Source organism: Catharus ustulatus, chromosome 9 (assembly GCF_009819885.2).
Source record: "Catharus ustulatus isolate bCatUst1 chromosome 9, bCatUst1.pri.v2, whole genome shotgun sequence".
In the NCBI taxonomy this organism is placed as follows: domain Eukaryota; kingdom Metazoa; phylum Chordata; class Aves; order Passeriformes; family Turdidae; genus Catharus; species Catharus ustulatus.
In genome coordinates this window covers 33,215,458-33,227,537 of record NC_046229.1, presented here as the reverse complement: position 1 = coordinate 33,227,537, position 12,080 = coordinate 33,215,458, and the positions used below count along the sequence as shown (strand labels likewise).

Sequence of the window (12,080 nt, the reverse complement as noted above, 5' to 3'; positions counted from 1 at the left end):
GTCGTAATTGATCCTGATTGTTAAAAATTAGTGTTGGCAGTATAAACATGCAAGAAATCAGGAACTGATAACTAGAATTATTCTTGGACATAACTGTTAATTCTGAGGAAATGACTAAGGAATGGAAGTCAGTAATTTTTACATTGTTTTGAAGGTTAAATCTTACTGTTTATTCCTATTAAATGTGTATAAAAACTGTGAGGGGAGAGAGGAAATGAGTTAATCAAAATGTCCAAGAGAATATTTTGTCAAGTTTCAGAACAGTAATGTGAAGTTGGAAGTTCTCCATTGTTCTTTGGAGTGATAATTTGCTTTTGACTCTTATAGATTCCACTTTCTGATTCTTCTTTTCTTTCATAATTTTGAGACATCACTAAGTCAGATTGAACATACAGGGGTTCAGACTGAAGTGTGGTTTAGAAATGAGCTTTTGATAATAGCCAGAGAAATCAAAGAGTATAATAAGACAAATGCAAGTGATCCTTGTTCCAGCAGTCTCTCTCAATTTCTCTCTCTGGCCTTTATGATTCTGTTTTTTGCTATTTCTGGCAATAATTGAGCTTCATGGGTCTTACTTGGGAGTATGGAAAGGACAGATGACTTATTGTTTACATTTCCCAGGAAATTCATGTGAGGTGCCACAACAATTCTGCATTTGCCCAGTGCACTTCTGCAATTTATTATCATTGGTTTTGCTGGGGCTTCTGAACACCCGACTGGTGACTTTGCGCAGACTGAACTCTGACTAGGATGAAGAGTGGGATGCTGGTGCTCTTCTAATTCACACTTCATATTTAGGTTTGGATTCCTTGTGTTGGAAATGCTTAGCTTATTCCATGGATTTGCTCCTCGTGGGGCAGCACTGCCCTCTCCAGCTCTGAGAGACACTCTCAGAGAACAAGACACTCTGCCTTTGGTAGTTGCAGTCTCTTAACTGTGTTTGACATTTCGGTAGCTTGTCCGTAACTTAATACTCTCACTTAAAAGAGACAGAGGTAAGATGCTGAAAACAAGGTTGTGGAAAAGATAGGTTTGTATAACCACTTTATAAAGCATGACCTTTTGTCTCACTACACCTTTCTGTGATCTTTTAGATTAACTGCATGTAACTTCCTCTCTTTGTTTCCTTAAGTAAAAGTATTTTGTAGAAATATTCAGTATATAAACATGGATAGTAAGTTTTCATATCTGCATTTAATGAAAACCATGCATAATTTATGTTTAAACTGATGGTACAGTGTGGTAATATTTGGGAAGCTGTCTGAAATTTTGAGAGATAGATGCTGATTAAAAAAAAGGAAACAAAAAAAGGCATAGTAAACACAGATTTTTGGCTTCTCATGTCTTTTATGCAATTAGTGAATTTATCAAACTAGAAATATGATGAAACACTTAAAATCCAAACAACAGTACAGTAGTTTCACGAATACAAGCCGCACGGATTATAAGCCGCACCCCCGGTGCCTCGACAATGTTGCTGTCTTTGTCAATAGATAAGACGCACCCCGAATATTAACCGCACTTTCGTTCGTCGCGAGAATCCGTGCGCAGCTTTCACAAATTGGCCAATTAGTAACAGGATCGCGGCATAGCGGGCTTTACTGGCTCGGGGCGGGGCCAGGCAGGCTCGGCCCGCTCATGGTTGCTGACGGGGCCGGCCGGGTGGTGCTGCAGCCGCCGCCGGGCTCACTGGCCCCCCTCTCCTGTCAGCACCGCCCCGCCGCTGCGTTTACGTACTCGCCCTGCCGGCGGGCCAGCCACTGCCGCCGCTGGCAGGCATGCCGGCCGCCTCGCCGCTGCGTTCACGTACTCGCCCTGCCGGCGGGCCAGCCACTGCCGCCGCTGGCAGGCATGCCGGCCGCCTCGCCGCTGCGTTCACGTACTCGCCCTGCCGGCGGGCCAGCCGCTGCCGCCGCTGCCAGGCTCGCCGGCCGCCACTGGCTCGGGGCGGGGCCAGGAAGGCTCGGCCCGCTCATGGTTGCCGACGGGGCCGGGTAGCCCAGCTCAGCGCCACGGCTCGGCGGGGCTGGCCGGGTGGTGCTGCCGCCGCCGCCGGGCTCGCTGGCCCCCCTCTCCCGTCAGCACCGCCCCGCTGCCGCGTTCCCTAGCCCTGCCGGCGGGCTGCCGCCGCCGCCGCCCGGCTCGCCGGCCGCGCCGCATTCCCTAGCCCTGCCGGCGGGCTGCCGCCGCCCGGCTCGCCGGCCGCGCCGCGCCGCGTTCCCTAGCCCTGCCGGCGGGCTGCCGCTGCCCGGCTCGCCGGCCGCGCCGCACCGCGTTCCCTAGCCCTGCCCGCCGCCGCCCGGCTCGCCGGCCGCGCCGCGTTCCCTAGCCCTGCCGGCGGGCTGCCGCCGCCGCCCCCGGCTCGCCGGCCGCGCCGCGCCGCGTTCCCTAGCCCTGCCGGCGGGCTGCCGCCGCCGCCGCCCGGCTCGCCGGCCGCGCCGCGTTCCCTAGCCCTGCCGGCGGGCTGCCGCCGCCACCACCGGGCTCGTGGCCGCCCCCTCCCGTCTGCACCGCCGCCGCGTTTCCTCACCCTGGCCAGCACTGCAGGCCCCCGCACCGCCGGGCTCCCCCATGCTGCTGGCCCCGATTCTGCTGGGCTTCCCCCGCTGCCAGGCAGCCCCACCCGCCGGCCTTCCTGCTTCTGCCATGCTCCCCTGCACTGCTAGCCCCAGTTCTCCCGGGCTCCCCCGCCCTACTGACCCGGCTCTGCCGCCCCCCTGCCCCGCCCTGCTGGCTCAGGCTCTGCCGCCCGCCCCCCACACTGCTGGCCCCGCTTCTGCCAGGCTTTCCCACCTCAGCCGGGGCCGGCCGGGCTCCAGCTTGGCTTGGGGCTGCCATGGGCTCTCACTTCCGTGTTGGCAGCTTTTAGAATTTTGTTAATGTATTAGCCGCCCCGGAATATTGGCCGCACTTCCGGGTTTCCACCAAAATTTTGGTCAAATTGGTGCGGCTTGTATTCGTGAAATTACTGTAATTTCACGACTATAAGGTGCACCGGATTATAAGGCACACTTCCAGGTGTTGGCAAATTTCCAAACTTTGTCCGTATATAAGGTGCACTACTGTATAAGGCGCGCTTTTTTTTTTTTACAGTGAGGATCCGCGTGCAGCAAAGTAATGAACTAGTAACGGAATCACGCGATCACGGGGTTTACTGGCTCGGCTCGGGGCCGGGCAGACATGGCTCGGCTTGGGGCTGCTGCGGGCTCACATTTCCGGGTTGGCAAATTTCTTAACTTTGTCCATATATAATGCGCTCCGGGGTATAAGTTGCACTTCAGGGTTCAGACCAAAATTTTAGTGAAAAGGGTGCACCTTATACGTGTGAAATTACAGTAATTTCACGAATACAAGGTGCACCAATTTGACTAAGATTTTGCTCCTAAACTGGAAATGCGGCTAATACTCAGGAACGGCTAATATGTGAATAATTTTCTGACATTTACAACCTCAGAAGTGCCAGCCAGAGTGCCGAGCCGAGCAGCTGCAAAGTCGGCATTTTGCGATTGTTACAAGTTGTTACTCTGTTGCACCGCAGGTGGAGCCTGGCTGCCTGCAGGCAGCACGGGGGGCGGGGAGAGAGGAGGGAGAGCTCTTTCCTTCCCTCCTCTGCCACAGCCCAGGGGAGAGACGGGGAGGCCCCGCACCGCCACTGCCGCGGCCCGGGGAGGAGAGGGGGGACCCGGGCCGCCACTGCCGCCGCTCTGGGAGGCAGCGGGGGACCCGTGCTACCACTGCCGCGGCTCGGGGAGGCGGCGGGGTGCTTTGTCCCTGCCCGCCGCTGCGGGAGCGAGGGGGGCTCCGTCCCTGCCTACCACCACAGGGCAGCACCGGGCCGTGGTGACCGAGCCCAGTGGCAGCGGCGGCTGGCCCCCAGTGGCCCCGCCGAATGGCAGCGCTGGGCTGGGCTACCTGGCCCCGTCGGCAGCCCCGAGCGGGCTGAGCCTACACAGCCCGAGCTGAGCCAGTAAACCCCGCCCTGCCGCCGTTCTGTTACTGTTTGGCAACTTTGTTGCACGCGGGTCCTCGCTGCAAATGACAGAGCGGCTTATACTCGGGTGCGGCTTATTTATGGACAAAAACCGAAATATTTGCCAACACGCAGAGATGCGGCTTATACTCAGTGCGGCTTGTATTCGTGAATTTACTGTACTGTACTCTGGGTAGCCTGCCTCAGCAGATAGATACTGTGTTTGTTCATGTTTGTTGGCTAATGTGAGACAAGAAAATTACATCAAGGAAATTAATGACTTTTGCTGTATTTTTTTGCAAGATTTTTGCAATTATGATATAAGCAGGTCTGTTGTATTATTATAGATGTATTTTCCCAGCAAGAACTTATTCTCTGATTTTTATAGATTGTTGGAGATTAACCTTAGGCCAAAAATAATCCACAAGATTAATTCAATATTGTAAGTGAGGTGTATAAAATCTGCATAATAGTAATCTGGCCAAGAGGCCAAGTTTATTTATTAAAAAAAAAATAAAATCTGACTCATTTTTCTTTGAACCCAATGACAGTTTAATCCTAAGAAGGATCTGAGAAGTCTTTTTTTGTTTTTAGCATCGATTTTGTCTTTTATAGTAATTCTATTTACTAATTTTGATTACTAGAAAAAGGCTGCAAAAGCAAATTAAAACTTTCATTGGCAGCCCCAGATTAACTGATCTATTGAAACCTTTTCTGTAATCATTGGAAGAAGGTGAATGTTTGAGTGTCCTCGGTAATACTTTGAGATGTGTTTGTTAGCAGTTTCAAGGAATTGAAGGTTACTGCAGGCAGTGCAATGGAAACACCTTTCTTTGTATAACTTCTTCAATTGCTTGCTCATATAGATATGAAGGAGACTTCCTTTAGGTCAAGTATTTTTTTTGATTAGAGATATAAAATGCTTTTAATTGTTTATTAACTGCATGAGCAAGCTTTTGTATCGGGAGCAGTTGATTGCTTTCACACTACCTTTCCAAGCAGCAGTTCTTGCTTGAATTTATTTGACTAGTGAATTTCATCACAGAGAAATCATCTCAACAAACACACTGTCATTTAAAAAAACAGTAAGGCTCTTTCATTTAAGGAAGGTCCATATAATTCCTTGGTGCTTGTGTTCCGGAAGCTTTCATATGTGCAGCTCATACCAATTCCTAGAAGAGTTAAGGTAATTTGAAAGACTTTTAACAGTGATTTGAATGTTGAGGCAAAACCTTGTTTTTCCCTCCTCTTGATCTATGTAAAATGAGCAAAACAGTTTGCTTCTTCAGACTTCAAATGGAAAAAGCAAAAAAGCAGAAAGTGAAGGAAATAGCATGATTGGGGAATAGAGAGATGTGTTAGTACTAGGTATGTCTTACTGACCTATTCTTACCAATGGAAGATCATCTTTTTGTTAAGGAAATGGTCTTACTGTCTTTTATGAAAATTTCTGTTCTCCATTTCCTAAGACCTGTCAAGGCCTTTGGAATTAAGAACAGAGCTGCATTGTGGAATATATTTATGAAAACTTGTCCTAGCAATGTGAAATGCCAGCAGATTAGTTGTGACATATGAAACACGTTGAGAATTCACTAGTCAAATAAAAATTAGAGTGGTAGTTGAACCAGTGCACTTCGTCATACGTAGGACTGGGAGGGACAGTGGTTAGAAAGAAGATTAATTTGGTGTGTTTTTTTGTTGTCATGCACATTGTTCCGTATTTCTCAGCATAAAGCAGGTGACTTTCAGGTTTCAGTTGGTCTTTAAAATAGCTGTAGTTTCTCTCGCCATCTTTTCCTGTTATATCTTAATATTTAGATGTCTAAGTGACAATGTAAAATCTTTGCTTCTAACCTAAAGGGTTTTAAATATATGTGAAAATTTATTTAAAGTGTAAATGAAAATGTTAATTTTTAACTTGTGCAGGAGTATTTAATTTTTACCAAGAAACTTGTTTTTTTTTTTCATATTACAAAGGAAGGGAGGTTTGTGCTTATTAAGTATTGAGGAGACTGTTGAAACTAGTTTTGATACTACAGCAGTAGAAGTCTGGAATATAGCTGTCAAATCAAAACTATAGTGCTTGCAATTTCGGAAAATCTGTGATTGAGGTATGAAAAAAGCACCTAGTGTTTCTATTAATTTACAAAAGTCCTTTTTTCCTGCTGTGGATTCCCATATTCATGTAGTCTTCTTTCTTCGAAATGGACTGGACAAAACAGTTTCTGGACAGTGGTGGATTTTGATGTGTACAGATTTTGATTTATGGGAACTGGGTATTGAAATGTAGGTTTTCCTGAGGACCTGGTTATCTTGATTGATGGTGATTATCGAGTACTCATGACCGGGGAGTTTCCTGGACTGTCCCATAATGAGTTACCTCCCTTGAGGCTGGTTCTATTAACTTACTAATTGCGACTTTGTTAGCGGCTGCAGTGCTGGAATTCTATGCAGCAATCTTTTCTCCTCACTGTGGCTCAGTGTTCCTAAAGTTACTTTAATACACTCTTTATTTATACAAACATGATTAATCTTTCATAAAACACGAATTACTTTATTACATATATTACAGTAGCATGTGGAGAAAATTCCTGGGTGAAATACTCAATTTCTTTAATGGACAGAGGTTGTTCTATTGACTGCATTGGACCAACACTGTTATTTTTACAGTTAGAGAATAAACAATTAATAATCTCCTTAAAGCAAGGATTGCATTATGCTTCTCCTTTCCTCTGGAATATAGGTCATTAAAATTTTGAGTGATGGTACAGTTCAGTAACTTGGCTAGTGATTGGTTTCAATTTTCAATGCTGCCTGCAAGCATTATGTAGCAATCACAAAAAAAGTAACTTGCGTTTGCCAAATTCTAGCTTTGAAAAATTGCGTACTCTCACTTGCTACTTTATATTTTCCTAAGTTAAAAATTAATTACTGGCTGCAGAAATTAGAGTGTTAGTTTTCAGTTGGTGTCAGGGAAACGGTGTGAAAGCGTACTAGAGTTGTTTTATCCTTGAGGCAGAATGAACTACTGCTTAAATGAGTAAACCTGTTTACCAGAACTTGATGCATAAAGTATGGTGTGTTGGTTTATTTTTGTTTTTAATAAGATACACGTAAAGACTGGTAACATCTCTGTAGAGTAGCAGAAGAATACTTATCTGTTATACCCTTTGGAAGGGAATAAATAGAGAGGAGAAGGGTTTTTCTCTAAAGCAACTGAAAATAAAATGTATTTCCTTAATTGGATAAGCTAACATCAACTATACTTTTAAACAGCATAAATCAGTCTGTGGCAGCTAGAGGTTTGTGTGCTCTGTTCTCCTACTAATATTTCTTCTGTGTGTGGACAAATCTTAGGCCTGAAAATTTGAGATAATTGTTCAAAAGTATCCCATCAACCTTGTTTTTGTTTTATCTAGCTTGTTATCCATGACTCCTGCTTGCTCAAATTGTGCAAGTAAACAGAAGGAAGCCCCCAGCTTGCTGGGAGGTTGCCTTTGTGGCCAGCAGTTTTCCTGATGTGCTTTCACTTACCTGGTGTTTCATCTAGTGTTTGTGATGCTTCACCCAATATGTACGTTTTAGGGGTTGGGATCAGTGGTTGGTTTGGTTTTTTTAGTTTGCCTCGCTTGAGTCATGCTCCAGCTCAGGACCAACTGTATGCCCACCATTCCTCTGGAAGGGTTCTTTACCTCGGTGGTTTTGACTTTAAGCTAAATAAAAATACTATTTTTTCCCTCAAGCAACTCCATACTTTGACTGTGTAATATTTAAGTGGTTTAGTGGGTTATGTGTAACACAGAGATTCAAGTCAAGAAAGCTGGTTCTCTCCTTTCCAGTAAATGTTTCAGTATTCACACTGAGTTGTGTTTGACAAGCGCTGCTTATCATTTATTTGAGGATATGCAGATGTAGTGTGTTTTTGAAGGAGAACAGACATTTTCTTGTTTGTGTGGTTCTCTTTTGATTCTGTTTTCCTTAAATTGCTATTCTTTGTCTATGGGATTGAAATGTAAAAAGAATGTGAAAAAGCTCTGTATCTAGGCACCTGGTACAACAATTCCGAACATTTTACCATCATGAACGGAATAATTATTTGCTGTTGGCTACATAATGGAGGTTTGCTTTCTCAGGAGACAGTGTTGCCAAAATAAGTCAGTGGTTATTTTCTAGTTGTGGGGTTTTTATTTCTTGTGGCTTTGTTTGTTTGGTTTGGTGTTGTTGTTGTGTTGTTTTATTTTTTTGGAAAGATTTTTGTTCTTTACAGTGCTTTCCTGGAAATAAGAAGGATTTTTTTAATGTACATACATATATGTGTTTAAAGTACAGTGATACAGCTCTGTTGCTTATTAAGTTGATTTTATTCCTCGGAAATAGTATCTGTAAGCCAAATAAATGGATGGTTGGTTGTTTTTTTCATTATGTGCTTAACGTGATGTTTCACTGCCAGAAATAAGACTGGGAAACAATTTATGGGTAATACAACAGTTTTTAGTGTAAGCACAGAGACGGTTTATCATAAGAAGATTACACAGAGAGGAGTTGAGATTAAGGTTGAAATTAAGATTGTAATACTGTTGTAGTCGTGAGATTTGAACAAACTGATTTTATGACACCTAGAATTTTCTTCTGCAAATGTCAGGTCAGTAGAGAAGAGAGTTTTGGGGCAGGTGGTGAGCTGTGCTGCCTCAACATAAAGAATCATATGGGATTTTATCAGGTTGTTTAGTCTTTCAATGAAGAAGCTTTGAAAAGGTAAAGCTTTGTGTAATTGCAGCATTTCTGGGTTTCTGGGGAAGGTGTCTTCTATTAAAGGGGGGAGCCAGGGTAATGCAGTTTTGATACATTTTTGAAAAGAAGATGATGTGACTGAGACCCTTGGACAGTTCCACATGCACAAACACATAACCATGTCCTGTTTCTGGAGGCGCAAGTTAGAGTCACCACACCACTTCAGTAATCAGGAAATATGAGTCATGGAGTGATTGCAAGGCCATTTAGTTTAATGCTCATTTTGCTGTGATGCACTATATGCTGTAGCTCAAACAAGGGAATAAACCATGACTTTTGGTGTATATCTCTACTTCAGACTTAAGTTAGCAGAAGATGAATATCTGCATAGCTCTATTGGACCTTCCTCTTCTCAAAGGTCACAGATTCTCTTGAGGAACCATAGTTCTGAAAATAGGTATAACTTATTTCCCAGTCTGGTTTTTTTTTTTTTTTCAGTGTGAGGTTGTCAGACAAACTGTATGGCCTTGAAGCCTGCCTTTAATACTTCTGTCTGTAATACAGGATGATTTTGTTTCTCTGCTAAAAAAAAGTATGAATTAACCTGCTCTTGATTGTCTTCTTTCAAGCAGGTAAGAAACTTCCTTCCAAAACATGTTTCTTGTTTCTTATTGAAAATAGGTCAACATTTATCTTCCTTAATTGTTATCTTTTCACACCTCCACAATTCTTATTTTTTTGGTGCTTATAATGCTGAAGCAAAAGATATTTTTTTCTTTCCACAAACCAACAGTTACCTAGAGCAGTTACTTTGAAATATTTGTTGAACACAAACTGGGGGTAAATAGAAAAAGTTTGGTAACTGCTTCAGGAGTCTGATTCACGTAAAAATTATGTTTACTTTTGGAGACCAGTTTGCAGAGGAAGTTTCTGAATCTGTCACGTCTGCAAAGCAGTTTTCTTCTGGAAAGTCAGTGGCTTTCTAGAACCTTTGATTCTTTCTCCTGTGATAATGAGTGTGTGGTGCCAGGAGTGCCTTGGCCTGTGTTACTCTGCCCAGCAATCCCATGGATGTACGTGCCTGCCTAGGTATTTGTGTTCTGCATGTGATGTGTTTTTGCAAGTCTGGATTCAGTGGGAGTACATGGAAGAGTTATGGAGGGAAGGAATCAAACGTGATTCTGTGTCCTTTGCCCTGATCCAATGCTGCATCTCCCTGGATTTTCTAGAATTGCTGTTCTTCACCTTCTCTTGCTCTTTAATGACTTAGGCTACTTTACAAAGGCAGCTGTAGTGAACTTGAGATACCTGTCTGGAATGAAGTGGGGAAGCTGATCAGTTTGAGCCTCCCACAGCCTAGTACTGTATGTATGTGAAGGTATGTTCTGATGACTGGACCCAAAACAGTCTCAGTAGTATGGCTTAGTTACCTTTTATCCAGGACTTTGTATAAGCAAAACACTCTCTGATGTACATCAGAGAGGTTGGTTGACCAAAACTATGTGATAAAGCTAGAAATGCAACAGTTTTTCTGCAGTTCTTTTGTTGTCCCTATGGCTTAAAATATATTTTGGAGCAAGAGCCACATGCCATACCACACACACTCTCTCCTAAAGTGATGTCTGAATAATTTCTTTGACTCTCAAAACTTCTTTGGTCTTAAAATCTGTTTGTCAAAAAATCTTTTCTGAAACTCTTATTTTTAAAAATCTTAATTCTGTTATCATAGTAGGCTTTCTTTCACTGAGTTTAGAAACATTTCCTCCTGTGTGTATGGTCCTGACTTTTTGTGTGTGTATATGTGTGTGTGATATTGTTCACTGTAGTATGGGGGGAAGTACCTTCTCTATAGGAATGAGCATGACTATTCAAGGTACCTCTTTTGTAGCACTGGCTTCCTCACAGTAGCAGTACATACTTCCCAGTGTTTCCTACAGTCAAGGGAACTTTGACAGCAGAATTTGTTGTTGTCTTTTGGAAGGCGTTATTGGAGGAGTCCGTCTGACTCCTGGCTCTGAGGATTTGAGAAGGTACCATCTGATCTGAGGTTTCAATCCTTGGGTCAGCATTGGCAGAAGAGAGAGTGTATTTTTCATTTAGAACTGAACTCCACTATCAGCTTAAACTAAGGAACTGGACTTGGAGCTGAGGTAACTGAAGTGTATTGGATTTGCCCTTTCCTGTCCCTGACTGTCAGCTCCTCACTGCTGGTTGCTGCCCTTCCAGAAACTTTAAACTGGTAAAGCAAATGCTAAATTTCATTCCTCAGAATTCTGAGCCAACATGCAGCTGTTGAGGTTATCAGGAAGTAAACTTGGTGTGATTGTGGACTTAACAACTGTCTATATGTTCTAACTAATGCAGTCAGAAATAAATTCTTACATTTTTAGCTTTAAACTTTTCATCAAAAAATATGATTGAAAAAATTAGATACTTGAGTTTAGTAGTAGGAATCTGTTAGATTTTGTTCACGACTAGTAGGTCAACTGGCCTACATTTACATTTGTAGGAAAAGGGAGGTTTAAAGTGCATCATTCGGTAACGAGTGAAAAAGAGCACTAGAGCCAATGACACAAGGGAAATGAGAGTCACCATAGACTGACTGCAGATGACTATAAAGTCCAGAATGCATGTGTGTGTGTCTCCCTTCTTGTTACCAAAGAATAAAAAAGCTTCTTCCTCAAATAACCTTAATGCATGATTCTTTTAGAGAGGTTTTTATTCTTTTTAGTGCTTTTCTTCAAATGCACTTAGCTGAAGTGTGAGGTCATGTGTCTTTTAAATGAAGAAAAATGGAACACTTTTCTCTTTAGGTAGCTTACTACTTAAGATGGTGTAAATTTCAATAATCTTAATGAGAATCACATCCATACTCTTGAGTAAAGTTCATGTCAGAGTTGAAACCATTTAGTTTGAAGAAATGACTTGTTCATGATTTGTGGTGCTTAGTTCATCTCTGACATTAAAACCTATTTTCGATCAAACACTGATGATAAAATATGGTGTAAAAAGATTTTCCCAAATGCCAGATCTACTTGTGTTTGTGTTTTACTGGCAAACTGAAGCTACAATGGCTTTGTTTGTACTGCGGTGGGATAGGGGAGCACTGACAGTAGGTTGGAATAGTCTGTAATGAAGGACTGGAATTAGGGGTTCTGGAGTGCTAATTTATCCAGTTAATATAGTTGTGTATCTGAAAAGGTGTTTTGTCTGCACTGGCTATGGTGGTTTAAGTTGGTTGGAAAGGCAGGCTTGGAGTGCACTCTTAAACACATTAAAGGCCTTATAACTCAAAAGTACAGTAATTCACGTGTATAAGGCGCACCTTTTTGACTAAAATTTTGGTCCAAACCCTGAAGTGCGCCTTATACTCCGAAGC

General features: G+C 43.3%; 1 protein-coding gene across 2 annotated transcripts in view; it reads left to right on the top strand.

Annotated features, from left to right (window-relative positions):
• Nucleotides 1-12,080, top strand: part of RABGAP1L (RAB GTPase activating protein 1 like) — a 298,612-nt gene that overhangs the window by 11,103 nt on the left and 275,429 nt on the right. The window lies entirely within an intron of this gene.